The following is a 27,500-nucleotide window of genomic DNA, read 5'->3' on the forward strand; positions in this document are numbered from 1 at the left end:
CAGTTGGGAAAAACTGGCTGACACGTATCATTCAAGCAGCACCAGCTTGCTGGGGGTTGTGTAAATGAATCTGGGAGCTCTCGGTTTCACATGATTCAAACGTGCATTATTGAAGATGGATGTTCCTTAAAAAAAGATTGATGATGGATATCAGGCTTATAGTGCCATTTATCATTTTGAATATTATTTAGACTTGCCGTGTAAAGCTGTAACTTGAGAGTTGGATGAGCTGGGACAGAATGGAGGCCTCGGCATGCACATTTTGATTGATGGCTTTGCTTTCTCATTGTTTGTTACTAGATACTAGCCAGTCATTATAGGAGTGCCTTACAATTGTTTTAGGGGCTGGGTTTTTGTGCGTGTGTGTGAGTGAGGGTGTCAGCGGGATAATTTTAATAACTGTAAAGAATGTAGACAATGCTATGGCTTATTGCAAGCATACAGGCAACCTTTTGCACCACTACTGTTCCGTACTGTACATAACATTAAAATATAAACAGGGCTGTAGCTGCTTAAGCAAAACACTGTCTGACACTGTCAGGTCTAGTATAAAAATATGCTTTAAAAACATGCATGTGAAAAGATTAGCACAATCCAACTTGTTTTCACTAACTAGCTGTATTTTCATCCTGCAATGATGAAGAAAGCCAAGTTCTAGAAGAAGATATTTCAACATATACATTTTTTTCCCCTTTCATCCACTCTCCCCATCTATTGTAGTGTGTCTTTAAACCCCAGAGTTTGCCCCAGGTGTTGAGACTGGTACTTGGGTTTGCTGGTTAATCTCTATCCTTAGCCAAAGTAATCACTTTCTTTCTTGAAGTACTCTTGCTAGTACTGGGACACTCCCACCTGCTGGAAGAAAAAAGGAAGGAGCCTTCCATGAACAAATAGTCATTGCCCACAATTCCAAAGGACTCAAAAACTATCATGCAATGTAAACTTGATCTAACAAAACACTTTTCGAAGCGATTTAAAACAGTGACATGGAATGATCGTGCATTCATGTGCACATACTTTGGGGCAAGTGTTGTATGCACCAGTTCAAACATTGTTATCATGGATGATTTCATTAGGGCTTACTAACTGTATTTCATACTTCTTGCATGGCACTTAGTGGAAAAAGGTATTATATATTTGTGGTAGGAAAAATTTGGCTACAACACTTTTTTTCATTAAAAGGATTCAGTCTTGAATGTGTAGAGGCAGATACTATTTTTGAATCCTTGCTTGTTAGATAAACTTTTTCCTTGACCACAAAAAGCATAGCAGCGACGAGTTATACCAGCAGTTAATAAACACTATATAGCATACCGACTTTGCAAATGTATTTCAGAAAACCGTCATTAACTTTGTATGAGGTTTAAAAAAAAAAAGTTTAACAGAGATCTGATGTTTGCTGTTCTTTCTACAGATACCCATTCAGTTTACTTTTCATACTGTCAATCAGCTGCCAAAATAAGGAAGTCAGGCTTATGCACTTCATTAAAGTCCAGTGTCACAGAAAGTATAAGATGATAATATTTCCTACAGAGCCTTCAATGGAGGAAGGCAAAACTTTGATCTCCTACCCCTGTACTTGTGTAACATGGTAGGTAATTGAAGTACAAGTGCCAATTTGCTGGAACAATTGTAAACACACCTTGATACAAATGGCATCATTGCATTCTTACTGATTAGAAAACTTTGCTATTAATAGACACAAAGTCCATTTCAGGTGTAATTGGTAAGGAGCTGAGTGCACTCATGGGAAGAAACCTTGTTTTGTTTTTTGTTCGCTTTTATTCTTATCCCTTTTTTCAGTTTTATAGCTGGAGACATGATTTATTGCAGCCATCCATCTTTGGGGCTCATCCATCACATCCTGGTTGCTAGGCAATCATGGCAGCAGCTGTTTGCTTTGAATCAGACAGAAAAGTTGTCAATCATCAAAGGCAGGTGAATAGCATTAGAAACACGCTATTGTCAGACGGAATAATTAATCAAAGAGAGAAAAGATAATTAAAAAGATATGACCCTTGCAAGTACTTGCTCTGGGTTGCCTGGAAAAAAGAAAAACTGCCTGGTCTTTTCTAGACACTTAAGCAGCTGAGGGCTGATAAAATATGCACTCTGCAGTGCATAGTTTTTAATTAATTGAAAAAGGTTCAACATTCAAAGACGATGCTGGAGAAAAGTCTGATTATGAGCAGAAGTAATATTTATTGTTTGCATGAAAGGCTTGACATGGAGTTCTAACTTTCTGTCACAAATCTCCTGCATGCTTGCACTAAGCCTCTTTCAGCATTACTATCTTCTCTGGCAGTGACTAGAGAGTACAGTTAGTTGGTCCAAGTAGGGGTCCAAAGGCTTTTATCCAGCTTTTCCACTCTGGGCCACCTTTTCAATGTATTGTCTCATTCGCTATCCCTTAGAGCAGCTATCGAGGTTATACTGGCTCTGCCATCAGTAAGACAAACAAACCCCAATAAGTCTGCAACACTTCTCTTTAACCATGAGGCAGTAACTATCTCCTCTCCAATCAGTCTGTAGAGTGAGAGGCTCTCCCAAGGTCATTCCCAGTCTAGATTCTTTCAGGCCATTGACCCGGTATACAAAAAAAAGTTGGGAAAAGTTCTTACTTCATTCTGTCTGTGAATCAAAGGAACTGTTTTGAGCACTGTAACAGATGAGAGGGTGCAAGTTTCTAGGCCTGATACTGCTTTCCACCGGGGTCAGAAAGGAACACCAGTTTTTCATCATTAGACAAAGTATACTTGTATAATCCAATAAGTAGTACTTTGGCCACTCCACATATATAGCAAAATGTTTAAAGCCCGAGAAGTTTGTTCTTGAAAAATGTGAAAAGCAGTGGAGCTTAAATATGGAGATTGCATTATTAGAACTTCATTTGTTGAATATTTTGAGAGTATTAAAACAGAGCTGACTACCACTTTTTCTCTCTGTTTTTTTGATGCTACACTTTCCACCCCTGCACCGCCCCCCTAACTTCACCCACAGATTGGAGGTCTTTTTTAAACTTGGAAAAGAAACTTCAAGCCTAAGGGCTCAAGAGAATAAAAACATCTCTCCCTCCCCCTCCCCCCAAATTTGCACTATATAGTAGACTTATATCTCTGTACAACTTACTGATAATTAAGCATTTACACCCTTCTGTCAACAATGGAACTTAACAATAATGGGGTTGTGCACACTAATGTATATGACATGCACATAATTTACACACACGTGTATAATGTGTGTGAGTCTAAAACATCATACAAACATACGTATGTGTGTGTATAACATTATTACAACCATCAGTCCTTGCACATCAGACTACAACCCTTGCCTCTAACATGAGTTAATGCAGGTGGCAAAACTGGTGCATCAGATGCAGCTCCTTTCTTAGTTGTGTGTAGTCTGTATCACATGTGCTACTCTTACACCCTGTTTTACTTGACACAGTTCCAGTGTTTACATCGAGGATGTCGGAACACAGCTAAAAAGGAAATGGGGTACCATCTGAATGTTGGATATAATGCATCTGCTCCATACAGCTTCAGTCATTCCAGCACTGATAGCAGGAAGCTCAGGCTGAAGCTAATTTGGATGGCTTGAGGAAATCTCTAACTTCAGCTAACAGTTCTAGTTATTGGCGCCTTACAGACATAAAATGTTCGCCAGAAATGTCTGTGAGAAATACTAAAACATACTGAACTACTGCAGTATGTGTGTTGGAACTGGTTGGAGAAATATTGTGGATGAGACATATATATATATAGTGAAAGCAGCACTGGTTGTGGTCATTCAGAATAGCGTGGCATTGTCACCTAGAAGTATCTCCAGTGCCCAGCAATTGAAGCTAAACTTGGATAAAAGCATTTTTGTTTACAATTGAATGTATTATTCTTCCATTTTTGTCCTAAATATAGGCTGTACCTGTAATGTAATTTTTTTAATTGAAAAAGATATATCTGAAATACTCCTAGTAGCATATTTTGACACATTACATAAATGTAAGAACTTGGCCAGCGCAAAAAGTAACATGCGATCATCATAAAATTCTTTGTTTCTTTATGAAATTTGTCTTTTTTCATATATTGGCTATACAAGAACAGATTTCCTTGGTGAGGGTTTATATTTAGTGATAGGGAATGGTAGCAGTAGTTCAGATTTTCTCTCATGGTGAGAGATATATTGCTGACATTGATAAAATGTTGAATGAGTGACTTATAGATGGCTGTATTTTGGTGTGTAGGCATCTACTATTTAGTCTGATCATGATTTCTGAGTAGACTAGATAAAAGTAACTTCTCATGATAATTTAATTTCCTTTCTGCTCATAGGACACATTTAGATGAGTCTATTTCCTCTATTTTTTCTGTATCCTTTTCCTAAGGATGTTCACTGATATATATTTTTTAAATCTAGCATGGTCTTGCGAGAAGGCAAAGTAGTTATTCCAAACTGCAATATTTATTGATTCATCATGTAAAATTATTTAGAATCTTAAGAAAGGTTTTTTCTTGATTTTAAAACAAACAAGCAAAACCCATATCCAACACCTTTTGTATTTAGGAAAAGAAAGCTTTTGGAGGAGTTATCAGTTAGGAACTAAGTCTTGCTGAAGGTAGAGAAAATTTACCCCTGCAACAGGGTTTAAACGTTAAAGAAGTTTATCAGCTATTAACACAATAGATGGAGGTTTGTAATTGTTGCTAACTTTGGTCTGTTTTTGGTTTGCTGTTGTTTTTTTTAATAGCGGACAGGCCCAGGAAGGGAATAAAGTTTAAGCAAACAAACAACTGTTTACCCCGGTTTAACTTGCTCTGTGCTGAGCAAAATCTGGTATCTTAGTAGGAATCACTGAATTGCACAATAATTCAAAATACCTAGAAGAAACATCCATTGTGAACTTAGCTGAACTATGTTTATTTGTGCATGTACCAAAGACTGTATAGATACACACATATATACTGTCTTGCATACAGTCTTTGAGAGTCTAGAAGGAAATATACTTCAGATCCTCAAGTATATATGCCCCTTCTCACATCTCAAAATAATTTGCCTTAACTATATCTCAAATCCTTATGGCTAGGGACAGACATTACACATAAACTGGTTTACGTGATCAGAAACTGGTTTAAACCTGTAACAGAACAGACTTTTGGTACACATAAACCAGTTTGAAATGGCCGAAACTGGCTTGAGATAAACCTGGTTGAATGTAGTATCAGACTTAACTGATTTGGCTCAAACCGGTTTATGCAATGTCTGTCCCAGACTCCTTGCTGGTTTAAGATAAATTAGAGCCCCCCCAGCATCCTGGCCTGCTCTCTGGGATGGGTGGAGCTCTGCTCCAGTGAGCTGGGCTGGCCCCTCCCCTCTGCTCTCTAGTTGGAGCAGGGGCAGTGTATGGCCAGACGCTGGCCTGCCATGTCCCCACCCCCACTCCTCAGTCAGGCAGCAGCTGCCCGCCCTGCCAGGCTGGTAGCTGGCATCCCCTGTGTTGTTCTTGCTCTGGCTGGTGCCTGGCTACTCCCTCTCCACACCAGCAGGGAAGGGTGAGAGCCTTGGAGGGCATCTCTCTTCCCTCCCCTTTGGCAGTGGCGGGCAGGCATGCTCTTGCACCCCCCTAGCCTCCCAGCTGCTGGCTTGAGTCACTGCAGGCATGTGGCTGCATTTCCTGATTTAAGAGAGAATGTCTGGCCAGTTACTAATCAGTTTAAGTTGCGCGGCTTAGACTCAATTCAGTGAATCAATTCAGTCTCGGGCTTTTTGAATGTCTGTTACTAGCCTATGAGACTGCTGTTAGCTACCCAGCCCTTTCATCCAGTGAGGCAGAAATATTTTTTCTACCCTCTGGTTTTTAAGCATCATAGTAAGAAAGTCCCCAGCAGACTGAACTTGGGACATGTCCAGAGTTCCCTTGAGTGAGTTTCCTTCGGTACTGCACAGTGGAGATTGGGCAGCTTTTGAACTCTAGCCTCCATCTGCAGAGGGAGGCATGGGCAACTGGTGCCACCTTAGTCGGGGGGGGGGGCACATGCCCCTCCCCCCCAGTGATCAGTCAGTGATGAGGAGGAGTCCCGCCGTGGCCAGTGGTCACCGACTGTCTGATTGCAAAGCCGTTTCTGGGCCAGCGCTCATGGGGGGAGAACCAGCACCCCCTATGTGTCGCCACTGGCTGGAAGTATGACTTGAGGTATGAATGGTCTTTTGTTTCATGGGGCATAAGCTTTCTAAGATGCTCTTTTCAGAAAGATGGGTGCATAAAGCAACGGGCTTACTGTAATAAGTGGAGGTTAGCCATCTCATACCCCCTGGGCATCTGAAGAGAGATGGTCTTGATCTTGAACCCACAGAAAAATTGCAAGCCATGCAGTCCCTCTCTCCATTGTTATGTCCAGGGGATGAGAAATTTTAGAGTGCAGATGGGTATGTCTGGTGAGAAGAAAAGCCTAAGACCCCAGAAGAGAGAACTGGGTAGTATTTAAGGGCCTAAACAACAGAATTATTGTGTCCTGGAAAAGCAAACGTCCAAATCAATATATGAGCCTTATTCACTCATCTTTAAAACCTGATGTACAGTTGTTTTATACTTAAACACGCAAGTTATATTCAGTGCTGTTAGATCTAACTAATCGAAAAGCACTTTGCAATCACCATATTAATTTAATTAGTTAGATAATTTGTGCATAATAATACAATATTGGTTACTGCTTTAACTTTATGGGTAAGATAGTGGGACATAAAGATAAACCAAGCACGTACTAACTGGCTCTGACTCGTTTTAACTTATAGGAAAAGTATTGGAAAAGTAGTAGGAAATAGAATGTGAAGCAGCAGGGAGAGAGTGTGAGTGTGTTTTATATGCTGAAATGTATCATTTGCCCACCATACCTTGTCTTCCTTTGTTTTTGCTTTGGGCCTGCAATAAAATGGTTCCTATCTATATTAGTTAGTGAATACAGTGGTGTAATATATGAGAATTGTGGTGGCATTATTTTCCCATGCTTATATGTTTTCTATATAAAGTAGTCTAGTAGTAGTGAAATCTTGCTACATGACTGCATTTCATTTTGAGATGGCTAGTTGAATAAGCAGGAGGACAAGCATACAGTCAGCTGTGTGAAGGAAAGAGAAATGCAATTTTATAGCACATTCATGTTCCAGGGAGGGTACAACACAAATTTGTGTGACTCAAATCCTCAATCTGGTCTTCATGATTAAGCAATAAATAAATTACAAAATAAAGCTATCATTCTTTTGAAACTTGTGCTCGTTCCTTGTGAAAGGAGCTAAGTATTTAACATCTCTCAGAGGAAAACATCTTTCATTACTTGACATGTTCACTGGTAGTGGTTTTCAGTTAACAAACGCATACTTGTTTGCATTAGTGTTGAGTCAAAAACTTTTTGTTTGTGGATGGCAGAGAAATTTTTGTAAAGTTAATTTATGGAATATTGATAAATGCAAAAAAAAAAGGTTATAAATTGAGGAAAGAGCAGTGGGTTCTGCCTAGTCTGAGTCTGGAAATTATGTAGATGAACTTTCTAAATTTCATACAAATTATATTGTATGGTTATGTTCATGCCAGTCTGCCTTGGTTTTGTTCATACAACTTCTGGCACAGTGGGGTTCTCAGCCAAGTCTAGATCATCTAGGCTATGATAAAACAAATAAATAAGAATAGTCAAGAAAAAAAATCATTTGAATAAGCCAAGGCTTGCATCATGTATCCAAGAGAGGCTTGTGTGAACTTATAAATTAAAGGTTCTGAATAACTAATGATTATTATAAATTGAAGGATAGGCTCCGATGTCATTGCTGCCACAATGCTTTATAGACAGTACAAAGGCTAACACACACCTGGAGGTTCTTGCATCCTAAATTTGGGGCATTTTCAATATGCCTATTCAGTGTGGAATACAACTTAATCCAGCAACTCTCTTGGAATGCTTGGCTGTTCCGTTTGCCGTATCATGTCATCCCATTGCACCTACAGGAATAACTAATTTAGAAAAATAATTGTAGGTAGTATGTTGTTCTTTCTGGTTTTAATGTAATGTAGTGGTTGGAAACAAGGTAGGGAGCCAGCATTATAGGGCAAACCAGGTTTCTGTAGATCCACCAGCAAGTACTCAATGGGCTACTGTTTGAGACCTGTTTATCTGTGCTACATACCATACCACCCTAGAAACAATAGATTTACGCTAGCCAATATAGGCCTGAGTATTCCAGGGGTATGGATTATAAAGAGTTATTTAAGTGGTATGAACTAACATTAGCTAGCGATGGGTCAAAGATGAACTTGAATGTTACTGTTGGAACTGCTCCCAACATCCCTGCTGCTGTGAATTAAAGGCTAGGTTTAGAGAGTTTCTTTTTTTTTTTTAAAGAGCGGAGGTACAGGAATTGGTTCATATATAGCCAGTACACAAAGTTACTTAACTGCTTCTTTCCAGAGGCAGAGGTTTGGGTCATTGGTGCTGCTGTTGACAACCTTTAGGAGTAAATAGTGATGGCTGATATCCACATTGTTTGCTCTTGTTAAGGCCTGAACCAAAGTCCACTGAAAGCAAAAAGGAATCTTTCACTGAATCCCACGACCTTAGTGAATTTTGTACCAGGCCTATAGTATCTGCTGCTGGAACAAGGCTTGGAAGGACACAAAGTAATTGTTCATTTTATTTGAGGGTTTATAAAATGTCCATTAGCATAGTATCCAGGGACCAGATTTTTAAAGGTATTTGAGTCTGATGATATCACCCACAGGGTGCTTTTGAAAATCCTGTTAGGTGGGAATCTGCATCTAAGTACCTTTGAGAATCTGGGCCTATGTACTTTGTAGTTTTTCCTGTGACAAACATGCTACTAATGAACCAACCAGAACATAGTGGTTTCCATGTTTCTGGTTTTAATCTGTTTCACAGTGTTTATGTAATTATTAATCTGATGCCGAAATTTTGTATTAATATTGATATCTATATTTGATACATTTTATAAATGATTATAAAGTATGATCACAATCAAGAATTTATATTGACAGGTAATGACATCATGCAAATTTCACCATTGATTGAAGTCCAAAAATGCACTCTTTATCTTCAGTGCTGAAGTGCAAAATTACATTTGGCTATAGATGATATGTCATGTCTCCCTAAAAATGTGATCTTGATTTTTGTCCCAGGATGATTCTTTATTCAATAAATCAAAATCTTCCTTAACTGTTAAATAAGTTGGTTGCTAACAATTATTTCTGCAATGTTAATCCAGGGAATTTAGCAGTTAACAATGTTTATACATTCCAGAAGCATTAAATGGTTAGGTTATACTGGAATTTAGTAAATAACCATGAAATGTGTGGGAGCACTATATCCCATGCTGTATCTCAGTAATCAGTTGCCAGACATATCATGAAATACCAAATGTAATAATAAAGTTTATGATGATGATATTGTCAGGAGGCACATATCATACATTATCACTGAAAACTGAAGGAGCGAGGCCTATTGCCCAATGTTTAGACTGTAGCATTAGAATGCTACAGATGTTCTTATCATAGGAAGATAATTTTGTACTGAATCACTGGTTTTACACATTCTTGCATAGGGAAATGCATTCATAATATTTCTGAAGAAAGTAAAAAGAGGTTTTGGGGGTTTTTTGGGGGGTTGCGGTCAAGGTTACTTCTAATTTCTTTTGCAAACGGAGTTCAATAAAAGCATCCCAATAAATCTGTCCTTTTTTGCATTTTGCTTGTTTTCTCTTGTGTTCTGCTGATCCTACATTGCTATTTAAAACGGACATTCCTTTAAAATGAATAAGACATCAGGATTTATCAGGTACTATCTGCATTCTCATCATAGGTAGTTGTATCCTGGATGCACTGTCCATGATACGTTTGGCAGGAGTGTGATGGATAATATAAAAATAAGTTAGAACTATTAGTACCATAAGTTTCCTAAAACAATTAGTATTTTTAATTTCTTCTTGAATCAATAGCATTTTCTGAAAATACTTTTTCATCAGAGTTGTTTTTGACTTCTGTTCATTCTGACAAAACAAAGCAAGCAAAGACAGTGCATCAATTACAGCTGCAATCTTGAAGTTTCAAGTCACATTTTAGCCATACTATGCCGTGTATTATTATTATCATGATTGTCTTTTGGTGCTTGTATGTATGTAAATTAGATTAAAAATAAGATCAAGGCAGACATGAAATACCAGTGACAAAACCAGAAAAAGATGAATAAGCTATTACAAGCTATGAAATATAAAAAAGATGTTCTTTTTAATTTGACAGAGAACCAAAAATTGCAAATTGTATGTCACGAGACTGTTTTAACAAATATTTTCCTTTAAAGCTTTGTTATAGAAAAGCCTTTAATGGCATCCCAAGTCTATTGGCAATTTCATTATAAAATCCCCTTTTGAGATGTGTTTGATTCAGTTGCGTAGAAGTATTGCTTGAAATGTCATATTGTCTTCCTTAGCCTAGCAGCATGTACACGCATTGTAATTTTAAAAAAAAAGTATTTTACAAATTTGCACCAGAAAAAAGTTTTGATTTGTTTTAGACATTCTTGTTTAGAAGCAGCGAGACCCATCTTTTTATATATATATATATATTTTTAACAATAACCAATCCTTAGTCAAAACCATTGAAATAAAATAGCTGATATTTCAGAGCTTCAATGGAGCTATAGCACACAAAGTAATGTATTTGCATAACTGTTTGTACAATGCGTCTGCTTTTTTAATCTAGAATTTGTCAACATGACACTGAATTTAGGAATCTAAGCAGGGAAGGAGTGTGTGGTCTAAGGAAGTCAAAATAACCAATGTGATTTACCTTTGGTATTGGAAAAAGAGTAAGTTAACGTTAAAGTTGATAGACTTTTTGTATCACCACCTCTAGCTTTGGATCATTAGCCCCAATCCTGTACCTTCTTATGATGTTCTTTTCATATGTGGTGGAGAAAATTCCATTTATGGAAAGGATCAGCCCTTTATATTGCACTAATAGTGTTTCCAGCATATATTAGTAGCTGTTAAGCGGCAGAGTATGTGTGTATTAAGTCACTAATCTTTTTATTCCTTGGTTCCCATCTGTAAAATGGAGAAAATTTACTGTGCATCTCAGGGACACTGAGAGGATTCATATCTACATGTAAAGCTGATGCTGAACAATGACATATAAATGGTATTTTTTTAGGACAGCCTTTATACTTTAACTTGGTGTTTCTTACAAACACACACATACAATATGGAAGCAAGAAACTACCAAGTTAAAGTATAGACGCACACACGCATGTGCGTGTCTAACTTTTAATTTCTTTTGACAGTCTCTTTTCCACCATTAATTATTCCACATAAATTGAAGTGTAGGGGAAAGGAGTTTGCATTTCAGTCAGGAATAGTTGTAGGAAATGGATTGTTGTTCTGTGTTTCTAAAAGCAAAAACTTTTAGTAGATGCAAACCAGCTGCATGGAGAAATTGCTTCTAAATAGTTAAAATTAAATTGGAAACAAAAACAAAATAACATCCTCTTAAAGCTCTTCAGGGGATAACAAAGGGGGAACAGGTCTAAAGAAAGCCAAAATAGCTAATGTTACAGTTGTCAAAATTACTCATATCCTAAACTGGAGATGGAAGAAGGTAGGCAAAAATAGGCCAAATTCTGGCTTCCATTTGTGTCAAATCCTGAATATGAGTCTCTTTTTAAAAATCCCATTTTTTTCAAATCCTGTATTTTAATAAAAAGTGTGTGTGTATATATATTACACACACTATTTTATATAAAAAATAAAAATAGGGAATCTGTGTCATTCATACGCATATAAAGAAGCTTTTTTAGCTACTTGCAGAAAATCACAAATGGCATTTTAAGAAGACTTCTTCACGTCATATCGTTATCTTTAGTTGAACTACTTACGTAACCATGCTGGACAGCATTTGCCCCTCTTTTTGTTGCTTTCTTTCCTTTGTGAAATAATTTTAATGGGAAAGGTGCAAACAAAAATTCTCTTGTACTGTAGTATAAAGATCTATCCGTATGTATATGTAGAGAGATGGATAGTGTGTGCATACATGGGTATGCTATCTATGTAATAAATTGTTTATCTCTATGTAATAAATTGTTTATCACATGCCTGGTATGTTATAACCCATCACCTGCTAACTTCTTGGGAGTTAGTTTAACATTCCAACCCCAGCAGCGTCAAACAGCTACTTTTATAATCAGACTGTCAAATAAGTTTCTTTCTTTTCCCCTTAAATATGCATCCCCACCCCCATTCCATCCCCTCAGATTATACTTGCTTAAGGCCTTAGACATGTCAAGAAACAGATCTGGGACAAAAACACTTTTCTAAGTATGAGTAGTATGCCTTTTAATCATGTCATTTTTCATCCCTGTCGGTCAAGGAGCAGGAGGTTTTTGGCCATTGGAAAGGAGAGCCTCTCAGCACTTATTTCTATCCCTCAAGTAGTCCATGTTATTAGGCTTGACTATTGTGTATAGTAAGTCGTGTAAATTTTGGTGGTGCTTTTTAAATAACATTGTTTCAACTGTGAGCTGTAGAATAATTACATTTGTGGTAACTAAAGCACCTGGCCTTGTAGTAGAGTATTAGAAGAAATGAAATCTCTATACTGAGTTCTTAAAATATATTTCAGAACAGTGATATGGTATGTGAAAAATACATGTGAAAGTGGAATTGAATTAAGGTTTGGGTTTTTTTGCCTCTTTTTGTTTTGTTTGTTTTTTATTCCCCCCCAGCTCTTATTTTGGATGATCCACATAACACATTTGTGGCTTTGAATACACAGACACATTCTTACTTTGTGTCTAGTCAACTGCTCTTTATACCATTTGTTTTACTTGCAAACTCTATTCTGACTATTTACTGTAAAGAGGTCTTTGTTACATTGATTTCTGTCTGTCTACCAAGAAATAAAGTTTGTACTTCTAACACATACATCTGTCAGTACTGTACCAAAGGAGTCAATCCCACAAGAGAGAAATTGAAGAAATGAAAACAAATAAGTTATAAAATAAAGTGACAATAATGTGTAGCAGCATAAAAATTGCTTTGGGCTGCTTTTGAAAAAGACATCTAATGACTTGGCTTATTGGGTGGAATGGGAAGGGTACAGATACTTGTATCCATATTTAGTACATGAGCATAAGAAAGGATGTAGTTTAGAGGTCAGAAGAGGGGAAGAGAGAGGAGTTTTGAGTTTTCTCCCTGGTACTGGCTTATTCTCTGAGTTTGGCCATTTCATATTTAGGGCTCACTTCTGCAAAACTTACTCTGTTTGAACGGTACTGTTTAATGGGACGGTCTTTGAACCTCACATTTGGCAGAATCAAACCCAGATCAATTACTGTATTTTACTTTGTTTCACCTTGCTATGATACTTGATGGTTGACATTTATATCTCTCTCACATTCCTCAGGTTAAAGTATCAACATGGAGATAAAAGCTGATAACATTTTTCTACCTGGCTCATCAGTTTATCTACCGCCATCATACTGCCATTTTTTTCCAGGGAGGGAGAGCAGGGATTGAACCAGGCAGAAAGGGAAAAATACACAGGTTTTTAATAAAAAAAAAGAAAAAAGAAAAGATCACTTTGTTTTAGGAAATACATATACAACAGAATTTTAATAACAAGCACATATATGGAAATGTATTTACGCAAACAACTGCTACTGTGTGTTTAACATTTATGAATGCCGTCCTAATGCTACTAAAGTATTCAAGTCTGTTTTAAGATTGTAATTGAAGTAACATGATATAAATGTAAACTTTAGCTTAGAGCACACAGAACATACAAGACAGTTTGACACCTTCATTTCAGCAATAAGAAATTACCATTGTCTCTTGTTTCTTGCTTCTAGCTTATATGACCAAGCCAAAAAAGTAATTACACAATTAGGGTTGACATACTGGTTCCTATAATATTTCTTCCTTTGGTTTTTGGTGGCTTATTTCTATTTTAGATTTTCCAGTCCTTTGTAATTCATACCAAGATGTCCGTTTTCATTGAAACAAATTTACTCTTGAAGATTGCAAGTCTTGCATAATTTAATGATGAAAAGGCAGCATTTCATTTTCTCCAAATGTAGTTATTTGTAGATTAAAGATAAACATTTGTAGAGCTAATACGGTTTTTGTAAGAACTTTGTCACCAACTGGAGTGAGACAATTTATGTACAGGAATTGAGAACTACTTCTGTTTAAATTACTGTAGGTTTATGCATTTTGAAGAGGGGGCGGGAGTGGAATATGCAGTTATGTGCAGCTGCTTATCTAAAAGGGAGCCACTTTCCAGAGGTCAGGCAAGAGTTCATTTCCTATAACTCTGCATACATAGCACTTGAAACTAAAGTATTTTTGGTTTGCATCCATGCTTGATTAGGGAGCACCTGCTCTCCAGGTTGGAGAGATCCTGGGCTTTGAAGTGTCTGCTGCTCCCCTGACTTGACTTCACCTATGATGGAAAAGATGAGGTGGAAAAGGCCTGGGTACCTGCTACCTTTGTAAGCTTTTATCTTTGAACTGTATTTCCATGAATTCTGTACCTAACTGCTAGGGTTTATAATATAGCCTAGATGGAGAAGTGGTTCCTTGCCCCATAGGGTTTTTTTGCACCTCATTTTGGATTTGATTCTGATGGTACGTTCAGTTGTGTACTGCGGTGTTATTTCTTGGGATAATTAGGGCTTTCACTGACAATCAGTTTTAAGGTATAGAATGATTTCCCCCACCCTTGATTAGCTCTTTGCCTTCTCTTAGAATACTCTGAGACAACTGGAGGATCCTGCACTGGTGACTTTGTTATACAGTTGGGACGCCTTTTGTGGTTATGTGAACAACTCCTACTATTATTATTATCAGTTAGTGGAGATCTTTGTCATTCTATTTTGTTTGGAAAATAAGTCCTTTGCAGTTCTTGAACATTCAGTCATGTGATCTTTTTCATTTCAAGCGTGTCCAGGTCATGAAATGCTCTATGAATTTTAGATACAGGGATAGACTTATTTTGGATCACTAGTTTTAATTCTCCTTTATCACAGCCTTGTTCTTATCATGGATAAAACTAATGTAGCTTTTGGCTTGTTGTTCAGCATCCTATTTGGTTAGGATTCATGAGAGATCTGGTTGATTAATATGTGGACTATAACAGGGGGCCATAGTGAATCTACTAGTGATAGGCCAACATTATTCTTGATGTATTTATTGCTTTTATATACTTACAGCCATTTTCCAGACAGTGAAAACAGTGACAGCCTCTTGATATTGGTAGTATGGTAGTAAAGGTAATTTTTATTAAGAATCTTGTCAATAAACTTTCACTCTCTTGATGGGTACTTTGCACCTCACAGGGGCTAAGTACAGACAGTCAAAAAGCTCGAGGTGGAATCAGCTCAGTCTTTGCAGGTTAGTCTAAGTTGCAGAGTTTGAACTGATCTACAAGTGAGTAAGTGTTCACTTTTGATTTAGGAGATTCAGGCACATGGCCTCAGTGGCTCAAGCCAGAAGCTGGGGAGTGTTAGAGTACACCTCCCAGCCTGGCAGCTCCAAGGCTTTTCTGCTGTCCCTGCTCAGGTGGAGGGGGCATGGCTAAGCCCCAGCCCAGAGCTAGTTTTAGGGTCTGCCTGAGTGGTGGCGGTGAGCAGGCAGAGCTTACCAGGTTGAGGAGCGGGTGAGTTTGAATAAAGGTAGTGATACTGAATTCATAAAAGCTTGAACAAGAATCATCTTTTCTCTGAAGTGAGCATGTATTGAACAGAAGGGAACAACCCTACAGAGTCTTGCTGGCTGTGATCAGGGACTACAAATCCCAGAGGTACCTGGAAGCAGGAAAAGCAAGTGATGAGCAATCCTGCAGAGTCCTGCTGCTGTGGATCTGCACTGCAAATCCCAGAGACCTTGGGGGCAGCAGGAAGAGGAAGTGAACACACAGCCTATGCTGAGGGACTCTGATTCAACTTGAACAGGAAGGGGTCTGGAACAGGAGTTTCAAAAACTGGTTTGACTTCAGTCACTTAAGTCTGATACTCCATTCATTCAGGTTAATCTTAAACCAGTTTTAGCCATTTTGAAACTGGTGTATGTGCACTGAGCTTCTGTTCTGTTACAGATTTAAACCAGTTTCTGATGACTTAAACTGGTTTATGTGTAACTTCTGTCCCTAGCCAGGAAGGCAATGGTACCTTTCAGAATTGAGTCCTATTGGTATAGTTGTAGTGATAAAATATTGTGCCTGTATTGTTCTGTTAAAAAATGGACTCCCCATCTCTGTGGTTTGTAACTAGCTTAATAATACCTTTAGTGTCTTACTACTTTGAGCAGCACAACGTTGTAGGGGACATTTCTAAAGCAATTGACAGAAAGAAATTGCTTACTGTAATGTGTGTTTGCTGTCTCAGCCAGCTATTCTTTTAGCTAGAAAGTGAGAGCACACATTGTGGCTATTAAATCATTAATTACAATATGTACCACTTTTTCAAAGCACAAATAAGTGTAGTAAAATTATCAGGAGGGGATATCTTTCCCTAATTTTGAAACTAAGTGCAGGATGTAAGATTTCAGGCAGGAGCCATGCCCAAAAGTTGTATTTCTTCCAATACAGTTTATACCAGCATTTTTCTTAATTATTCTTGATGTTTTGCCCATTATACCATTAGCTTCTTTGGAGGACAGAGATAAATAGCCGGTATCTACAAGAACAAAGTGTGAAAGCATTTAATTATTGATATCTTTTTAACTAAGGTTCTAAAATGATGTTGTCAAATTCCATAATATCAGACAGCAAATGTATCAGGTTGTTGTTGGACAGCCTGGTCCAGAATGGATGGTGCTTAAGGTTATTCTGAAACAACTTAAACAAGCCAGTTCCTAAATTCTCAATATGTTTTGAGTTTTTACTTACTCTGCATAGTTACTTTACTGCATAGTTACTTTACTCAACTCCCTCCTTCCCCCCACCACAGTTTTTAAATTCATATTTTTCAGGGGGGTTATTAATCTTCCATCATTTTTACTTTAGCTTTTCTTGATTTTCAAACCTGCAGTATAATTTGTGTGTGTATTTTTTCAGTGGGCAATTCCTGCCCTTTTCACTAGGAATGGCCTAGGAGTTGATAATCAAATAGCAAAGAATGTTCTCATTGCCATCTTCCTCATGCTGGTTAGGCTTCCTTGCATCATTCATCTCTTTAATATGTATGGTGCAATGATAGACAAGTTCTTTGGGTAAATCCAATATCTTTTATTAGACCAACTCAAATAGTTTTTAGGCACAAACATCCTTCGCCAGGCTGAGGAAGCATCTGCAGATTGTCTGTGTTCTTCCTGGATGGAGTGGCAAAGCAGCCAGAGGCCAGTAGGTATGCAAGGAAGCCAGTCAGTTAAAATGTGAATTGAGGTGGTCACAAGGTGAAAGACAGGTGTGGTGGGGGAGGGAAGGGGGAATTAATGTGTCTGTAGTCAAAGGATGGGGGTTGGGGGATGAGAACAGGTGGTTAAAAAGTGGAGGGTTTACCTGGGGAGGTGCAATGAGATCATACAATAAGCATCTGTTTCCTGTATTTTCTTATTCAGTGATTCTCAGATGGGGTGCTGTGAGAACCTTTAAGGGATGTCACTGGGTTGCAAACAATACTGGGTGTTAAGATACCTACAAATGATGCATATGATAAAACCAGAGATTTCTAATAGATTTCTACTCAGCATCAGAAACGTTCTGACCCATTTTGGTCTTTCTGAGTTTCTTGCAGCACAAGAATTGCTCTATTATTTTTCTGTAGTCAAGAAAAGAGTGGAAACTAAGAGTCGGCGTTTTCTGAAGGGTCCCATGAGTCTAATGAGAGGTGCTTTGGGTCAAAAAAGGTTGAGAACCAATGTCTTATACTCTGGGCTAATGGCTTCCCTCGCCTTTCACAAAAAATGGGGGTGTGGGGAAAGTTATTTAAAAACCTCCACCCTCACAGACTCCCTGCAGGCTTTGTTGCCTTCCAGAGCAGGAGCAGAGACCTGTCTTAGAGCTCTTCAGTGCCCGAGGTCTGTGGGCAGCACCTGAGACCATTCTGCAAGTGCTGCTTGCCAGACCACCTAGCAATACTTCTGTGGCTCCCATGTGCTCTGCGGGCCTGGGGGCAATTTAATGCATCTTCACAGGATGGGGAATGCTGGTTGGATTCGGACCTGGGGACCTGCCAGGCGTTGCACAAAGCATGCTGCCTTCGGTGGCTCCTTCACAGTTGGCTTCTTTTTAAGGCTGCCAAACCCAGTGGTTCACAGACCCAGAATGGGCTTCCCCCAGGCTTGGTGGGACATGCCATTAAGCTGCTGACTTTTTGCTCCTCTTACCTCTAGATCTGCTTTGCTCTGGTGGAAACAGTCATGCTAAAACATAACATTGGTGTTTGTAACCCCATAAACAAACACAAAAGTTTCCTAAGTGTATATCCTGAAAGAATGGCAAGGTACGTGAGTATACATTTAGCCCACAGCAAAATAAATAAATAAATAAATTCCCTTGCTGGAATACTATTTACTATTAATACATTTAATTAAAAGATATTTCTGTGTCCCATTTTTCACTCTCTCAGGTGCCACAGCTTTCATGTTTATTAATAGCATTAGATCAAATAATGCAGACATTTGATTTCATACACTGGGACATGTTTCATGTTATTCTTTCCAGAAAGAGATATTAACACTTTTGTTTGGCTTTCTTTATAATTGTACCCAGTAAACTATTCAAAGCTGCATAGTTCTTATTTATAGGAATTGCATACATTGCCAGTGTTTACAGGAAACTTGGACAAAGCATTGATACTATTAAGAAGGAAATCTCATCACAAAACTGCTCTTATTTAATGTGCATATTGTTTGTTAGCTTTTCTATACAACACAATACAATAGAGTAAAAAATAATGCTTTTTTGCTGCTACTTAACTGAAGATGTAAGAATGATAGTTTTTGAGAATTTAAAAATATAGGCAAAAAATAGATTGTTTGTGTAGTTTAGTTTACAAAACCGCTCATTTAATTTTCAGACAGTGATACAAACAAATATGTTTTCATTTCAGTTATCCTTAGTAGTATTGGACTTGGTCCTGCTTGTTAACTGCTTTTGAAAGATATGGTACTATGAGACAGTTTTATATTTCAATAGGCGTAGGTACCTACCAAATCTCCCAGAAAAGATCTTAATGTGCAGGAAGATACAAATGGAAACTTTGTTGCATTCTAGGTCCTACATTTCACAGAGACTAAGCTGCTTTATATTTCTTTCCTCCCCCCCACCCCCCATGTACCTTCTTTATTTAGTGATCATATCTCATAGGTTAAGTAGCTTTAATGCTGGTATTTAATTTGCTGCAGTGATCTATCTGAATCTTCTCTTATTATAGAGGGATGTTGATAAAATGAGAGGTCACTGCTGCAGTATCCATGTACAGCCACTGCAAAATAAATACTGTAAAGGTATCTGTGTACTGCCTGCAGCACAGTAGGTGATTCTGGAAATATTCTTTTGGGCCTTGTGTACATAATGTTTAAGGATTGCAAAGTAGTTAATTTTTTTAAAAATGTAATTGATGATATTGCTGTAATGTTTTGGGACATCTCATCAGCATTTTCTTAACTGTTCCTCTGAGAAAAATATTCTCATAAAACTGATTTCTTCACTTTCACACACACTAAAGTGTCAAAATCAACTAATTTATCTGGGATATCTCTGTGCATGACCCCAGAGATTCACTTTCTTTATGATCTCCTAAATAAGTTGTACAGTATACTTTTCACCAAATACAAATAACTCACTTGCTTACTAAACTTTATCCTATTTTCTGTACTTCTTCAGACCACTTTGAACCCAGAGCACCTAGAAGATCTGTGGTGGATGTCATAGAGAAAATACTATGGGATAACATAATGTTCTATAACATAGAATTTAATGGCACTTTATTTCTACTAAATATGTTTCTTCTGGTGTCTTTTATCTTGAGGTGAGAGTGAAGAAATTTATAACACATTTTTATACATGGGGATTTGTCATCATTATTTATATACATTATAATAGTAGCCAAAGGCCATGTTCAGAATCGTGGCCCTAAAATGCTTTTTAATTAACATCATATTGTAAGGGGAGCTAGCCTTTTTTGGTAGGGCCTATTATCTCAGCAAAACTTCCTGCAAGATTTTACTGCTCTGTTCAGGAGTTTATTACCTGACTGCAGAAAATAACTCTTGACTGAATGTTTACAGAAGATGTTTTAGAATTGGATGAAAAATTCTAACTTTAAATACGAGCGTTTCAAAGGATTTGGGTGCCTAAATCTCATTCGGTAGGCCTTGAGCACTTAACTCACTAAAGGAGCCTTTGGAAATCTCAACTTAAAAGAAAAAAAGTAATCCAAAAGGCAGTTTTATAAATTGTACAAATAAAGGTGAGGCTTACTAGTTTAAGATGAATGGCTTTGCTTTCACAGTTTATAAAAAGGCTTTTATTTTTGCAAACCATCATGTTTCAAATCTTGCCGAACATTGTGGCAAAGTGTGTAAAGCAATTTTTTTAAACAAAAAAAGCATGGCTTGTATAACTATATCGGGACAAATTCACTAATCATTGCTGTCAAGGCTGCTTTGAGTAAGGCTGAGTGTCTGAGGTATAGTTGTAACACTTTCTAAGGCAGTGAACATACAACAATCAGTTGATTTTGAAAGCTGTTCATCGTTTTTCTTCAGCCAGCCTGCATAGCGAACCTGGAACACAACTCCAAAGTGCTGTTTTTAACATGTTGTGTAATAAAGAACATTGAGCCAAAACCTGTATGTCTGTGCTTGGAGCTGAACTCTGTGGTGACAAGCACAATGCACAGGCATATCAAATTAGGAGATTTTGAAGGCTGAGATGTTTACATTTTATAAAGGCCAAAACCTCCAACAGGGTTTGAGAGCTATATATACCTTTTTATTTTGAAAATACTACTTATAGCATTTGCAGAATACATGTGGATACATGAGGCATCTTGCGCTTACTTTTCAGAGGGATTCTAACCATGTTACTGATAGTTGCATGTGTATAGCAGTGTGCTTTAGAAGATCTCAAAACATTTTACAAGCATTCATTAATTAATTCAGCATCACAGTATGCAGGCCAATTTTTCTGCTGATATTAATAGATGAAATTTTAAGGAAATCAAGGGAGTTGCCTCCATTTCGACTACCAGATAATTCAATCCAGGGAATACATTCTGAGGTACATATATTCGCATATTAATACAATCATTTTAGAAATGGAGAAATGAAAGGACAAAGAGATGATCTGAATCAACTAAAGCCCTAAAGCAGCAACTGAAGTCATAGGCAGCCTTCAATTTTGGCATTCCTATTACTATGAATTGATTCCCTAAGAGACATTATAGGCCATAGTATAACAAAGTTATGTAGACAGTAATGTGAAGATTAGTTTGTCCTGAAACTCCATATTAATTCACAAAAGTCCTTAGGTTTACTATCAAGCATGTTTACCAAGGAATGCCAGAGTGGAAGGCCAGCCATACTTAAAAAGTATGGAAGTCAGTATTAATGACAAGTGCATAGTGGTTTCTTCTTTCATAACTTTCTTTTAATCATTGACATGCTTATAGAGGCTTGTCAGAGCTTTCAGTTACATTTGGAGTAGCACACTTTCTTAAAATGAATGCCCTTGTTTTTAAAAACTATGGGGCCAGCACAGTTTGGTTGATCTCAAAGGCCTACTGGAACTTGCAGCTCTTACAGGTTGGAGGACATGAACTCTGCATAGCCTGTAAGTACTACGAGAGGTTTTCTCTTCTCCCAGATACCGTGGCCTTTTGGGCTAGGCACAGACACTTTTGCACCCGTATAAGTAATCAGATACCTGTCTATACCTGGAACACAGCAGAAGTTTGGCACACAGACTGATTTAAAAATGACAGAACCTGATCTAAGATTTGCCCGTTCCTTCTCCCCTCCAAAAGGCAAACATGTTCTGCTTGCTTCTGATCGAAACTACGCTGCTCACAGAAAACTGCGTAACTTAAGATCGATTCTGCCTCAGGCTTTTTGAATCTGTACCTTGGAGTGCTGAGAGTCAACTGGGTCCTCCTTTCCCCTTCCCTCAGCCCATAGTCTTGCCCTGGGTCTTAGGGGACTGCACAAATCCACCAACTTCCAGTGCCTGAAACCTCCCATCCTTTCAGCTTCCCATCTCTCTTCTGCTGCCAGTTGTTCTGCATAGACTCTCACAGGGAGTAGGTGACTTCCTAGAACATTTGCAGGCATATAAAATATACATTGTTATATCAAATAATAAATCTGATTTTGGTAAATTAGTCATTTAAGTTTGATTAAAAAATTAAACAATAAAGCTGTATCATCTAGGTAACAGTTATAGAAGCCAGCAGCTTTTAACTGTGGGCAAAGTACTGAAGTTTTGTTATATATCAAGCTGTTCTTTTAGGTAGAAGAATCCAAAAGAGTCTGACATTTTGATTAAAATGACACTTTCTGAAATTCTGAACATAAATTAAAAAGCGCTCTTTCTTCATATTCTAATAAAATGTAACGTTTCTTAACAGGCTTCACAAAGTATCCTTTCTGGGGAACTTTGTAAGAGGAATGAAATCTGGTGGCACCTTCAGTTAAGAAACTTCTACTTAGTTGCTCAGTATTTCAGCTTATTCAAAGCATGTAACTTTTAACTTTCTTTTCATGCTTTTCAGGAACAAATGCAGGTGATTGGTCATTCTACAGTTTGCCTTTTGCTGCAAGTGTGTGTGTGTTGTGGGGTGGGGGACGGGACCCAGTTGTGAGATAAACCTCGCAATAGCAGGGTTAGCCTACTGGTCTTTTAAAACCTAAAATAGGTCTTTGCAAAATTAAGGAAGGGGAAAATCTGTTTTTCCTAGTGGCGAAGCATAGCAGGACTCTTCTCTAGATTGCAGCCAGCTGCTGGGAGTTAGGTATTTATTCACCTCCTATCCATGACAGTTAGATGCAAGAGTCATTAACAACTTTGCTTAACAATAATTTTTTCTTTTGCCCCTTCAGAGATAGCATATACTTGGGAGTTTAAGGATCCAGAACTATGTAGAAACTTTGAAGGTTCTCAGTAAGTTATTTTTTATCTGTGAGACCACAAATGTTATGCCCTAATCAACCTTTCAGGCTTGGTTATTTTGTATAATGACAGTAACTAAAACATAGGATTGCAGAAACATTTCTTTATTTTATCCTTCAGCTTAAGCTTGGTAATTTTTCAAGCTAAACCAACTTGGTATTCTGCGCATTTGGGGTACCAAAATAGGATTTATAATGAAACCTGCTTTTCTTAATTACAGAGACACATTTGTCTGTCTGTTACATTGTTAACTAGCATTAACTTTTGTGCTGCCTTTGTAATGTATTACATTAAGCTAAATGAAGCTACTGTGTGATGTATCAGGATATAGTCATGTAGGTTGCCTAGATAGTTGCTCTTGTTTCTACTACATGTGATGCCCTTTAATAGCTATGAAATATTTTTGCAGTTATTCAGGTTAACAATACACATTGTAATGCCTTATCCTGCAGTCTTTTGGGCTAAATACAGACAGTTAAAAAGCGTGAGGTTCAATCAATTCAATCTTTGCAGGTTAGTCTAAGCTGCGTAGATTGAACTGATAAGCAAGTAAACAGACTTTTCAGCTTTGATTCTGGAAATGCAGCCACATGCCCGTAGTGGCCCAGGCCAGAAGCTGGGGGACACTAGAGCATGCCTCGCTGCTTGGATGGAGTAGACAGCTTGGGCCAAGGCTAGCCTGCCTGCCCTGCAAGTGGGGTTTGTGGGGAAGGTGCAAAGCCTCCTGTGAGGCTAGGGGACTGTGAGTTAACTTGAATCTGGAGGAGATCTGGGGCCGAAGTTCAGTAAACTTATTTAACCTAAATCAGTTAAGTCTGATACTACGTCCATCCAGGTTCATCTTAAACTGGGTTTAGCCTTTTCGAAAGAAGTTTATGGCCACTGAGCTTCTGTTGTTTTACAGATTTGAACCAGTTTCTGATCACTTATATCAGTTTATGTGTAATTTCTGTCCCTAGGCTTGGTGTTCAAAGCTTCCATTGACTTTTGGAATTACAGAACTTGAGGCTCATAAATACTAATTAAATAGGGTTTTTTTATAATAGGAAATAATGCTGGAAACCCATCTGTTGGATCAAAATATAGTGTGTTTTGGGATACACCCTTTCCTGGGGCACAGACTGAATAATCAGGCCACAGTCTGAAGAAAGCTTGGTTGAAGATTCCCTACTTCCTAGTTGGGGAACTGCAGTACAGCCACTGCCGGAGTCTTAGGGTTGAAGTTTGAATGCTTTTTTAGATGTGTATAGAGGGGATAATGGCCTCCTGTAGCTAGAGTTCCCTTAGGTCAGCAGTCTCTTCTTACACCAACTCTCATCTCCTTATCTGTAGACTTGCACAGGCTGGCCCGAGGGAGCTATGCTTGATGGAGCCCTGCATCAGTTTCCTTTTACTGTATGTCCCCTCTGTGCACTGGTTCCACTGTGGTCACAGTCTTCAGCCCTGTGAGTGAAGTGACAGAGGGCATAAGAACTATTAAATGAGTGTTAAAATTCTGTAAATACGTTTTTACATTAGTGCTGCACCGCGGTGCTCAACATGCTGCTGTCTCAAAACTCCTTCCATGTGAATTTAACTAAAATAAATAAATAAATACCAAGAGGCCCTCTACTCATGTGCGGTAAAGTACCAGCATATGGGCCCATGCATTTTAAAAATTGTTAAATTCTGCTCCATAAAATGTGTGTGTTACAAAGAACATATCTATCTGGACTGCAACAGCTCTCTTCTCCATTTCACAAGCCTTCTTTCATCCCAGTCTTTTAGTGATAGAAAAAAAGGAAGTAATTGCCAAACTTTTAATGTGTATCTTGTATAAATGGCTAATGCACTGGCATGTACATGTGCAGTCTCCTGTTTGCTTGATATACATCCAAGTGTATGTCTCTTTTTATCTGAGAACAGGATCAAGGACCAACACTTCCTTTGTATCAAGCATGGTTTGTGCTGTGTACCAAGACAGGCAAGCGAGTTTGGCCTGAGAGTAGGCTACCATTAACTCTCAGCTTAATTGTGCCTAGGTTTTGTAATGTTCTGTGCAAAAAATTAAAAAATGTGTAGCAGAGTTAAATAGTTTGCAACTTCACGTTGCAGATGCATGCTCACCTATGTTCACACAGTCCGATTTTTTTTTTTTTTTTAAATTGCACCTGAACCCTAAGCAAGTGTTTTGGAGATTGTTGTTTCCTAATGAAAAATGATATTAACAATGAAAAATAATATTTGTGGACACAGATTTTTCTGTTGCTTTCACAGTAATATTTTTCTTAAAGACAGCTTGATTGGTTACCTTTTAAAAATCATTTGAAAATCTCTGCATTTCAGCATGTTGCCAAGTCACATTCTTCAGTACTTTTTTTTTTCCAACAGGAGTTATGCTTTGGTTGTTATTAATTTTAATAATATATTACTTCTGCAGACATGTTACTACTTATTTTCCAGCTGAATACTTTAATATTAATCCTTATTCTGCAGAGAAGCATCACTTTATTAAGTAAAACATCTCTGTTTTCACGTCAGATGATGAACCCAAAGTAAAGACAAATTGTGAAGAAAGAAGGTACACTAAACTATGTTCATCCACGTGGCAGGCAGTATAATGGGTATAGCTGTGTAAGGGCTGGAAGTGCTGCAAATAAGCTATAAAGACTGTAATGCACTTTCAAATTCAGGCTGTACTTACAGGATTGGACATTTGTCAAAACAGGACTGGTCAGGTCATAGGCTTTCTTTTCATAATAGGCTTCTGTTAATAGACTTTTTATTATTTAGATTTGGCAGGCTTAAATACTTTTATTGAATGAACTTCCTGCTAAGTTTCTGAGCAGTAGTTGGTTTATGACATAATTGCTCTCTATATGTTGATAACATCTTTTATCATAATTGTTTTACATTATTTTTAATAAAAGAATAAGTATAATAGAGGACACTGTAGAAGGTGGTTTTTGTTCTATTATTCACAATACTAAAAAACTACCCAAAGTAAAAAATTTACAAAAAAAAGAGAGAGAGAGAGATTTAGTTTCAAAAGTGACTAATTTAAATCAGTTTATACAAAGCACCAACTAATAATCCTTACTGTAGAGAGGTGTAATGCTTTTATACTCTTGGTTTTTTTATGAATAGAATTGTACAAAAAAGTTCCCATTGTGTTGTACTGTGAGTTTTGTACAACCATCTTTTATCAACAGATGGCAACCAGCACATGAAAAATAATTAAAAAATAAAATGAAAAGAAACCCAGAATGAATTAAAGTGCTTCTTTGCGTTCTGATCTGCATTTTTGGTTTAGAATTTTTATGGTGAATTGCCATATTATCTGTTATATCAGTTTACAATGAGGCTCCTATCAGACATAAAACAGATTTATAATACCATTAAAACACAATATCAAAGAATGAATAAGCAATTCAATAAAATTACAATAACACAAAGATAAAATGAAAGCCTTTTCAATAACAGTTTTATGCAAGAACATTTTGCAGATAAATATGTGTTTATAGATCTTTTAAATGCACATTTATTATACTGCTCCTAATAGAGCCACAGGGGTTAATTTTTTCTGTGTGTTGTCTTTTATAAGTGGTTCAAAAGCCAGCTGCAAAACTCTTCAATAGATTGTTTTGTATCCTTGAATTGATTTTGGTAAAGGGAGCATTTACAGTACTACAGTATAGTTTGTACATACACACAAGTCAATACAAGTATGCTATATTGCTACACACGCCATACAACACGATTAAAGCAATTCCTAGCAAAAAATAATATAGATTTTTTTTAAAGGCAATATGTGCATAGACACATTTTCATTATTCTGGTTTTGCTTTAACACTTGCATTTTTAATATTTTTTCTGGTTTAAGCAAAGCTGTAAGAAGATCTAAACTTTGAGCTTATAAGAGGGTATCTAAAGAAGGCTACACAGGTTGTTTGAGTAGTTGTTCTTGCTTGCTACAAAGAGAGAGGGAGGGGTGGAAGCGAAGCTAGCTTCAGCTAATGTTATGTTCCTATACGTGTTATGTCATGAAGCAGTCATGATGTCTGGCTCAGTGGTGTCTTAATTACGCATCCTGTTTACATCCTTTGTTTTTAATTTCAGCATGTAGTTCACAAGCCTCCTGTAATCATTGCCATCCTTTTTCAATATGGTCAGTGTGGCAGGAAACAGAGTATCTTGCAGAAAGAGTGTGCAGCCAAAATGCTAGGAAGAGCTCTCTTAGGTGATATTTTTAAAAATAATAATCATGATTAGTATACTTCCATCCATCATTTTCCCTCTTACTCTTCATATCATTGTATGCTATGTATGATACCCTACACGTGTTTAGACATCCACAGAGAAA

General features: G+C 37.5%; 1 protein-coding gene across 9 annotated transcripts in view; it reads left to right on the forward strand.

The window, feature by feature from the left end:
* TSHZ3 (teashirt zinc finger homeobox 3) overlaps positions 1–27,500 on the forward strand; it is a 76,981-nt gene that overhangs the window by 16,845 nt on the left and 32,636 nt on the right. The window lies entirely within an intron of this gene.

This window comes from Crocodylus siamensis, chromosome 9 (genome assembly GCF_052110815.1).
Source record: "Crocodylus siamensis isolate JL-2025a chromosome 9, ASM5211081v1, whole genome shotgun sequence".
Classification (NCBI taxonomy): Eukaryota; Metazoa; Chordata; order Crocodylia; family Crocodylidae; genus Crocodylus; species Crocodylus siamensis.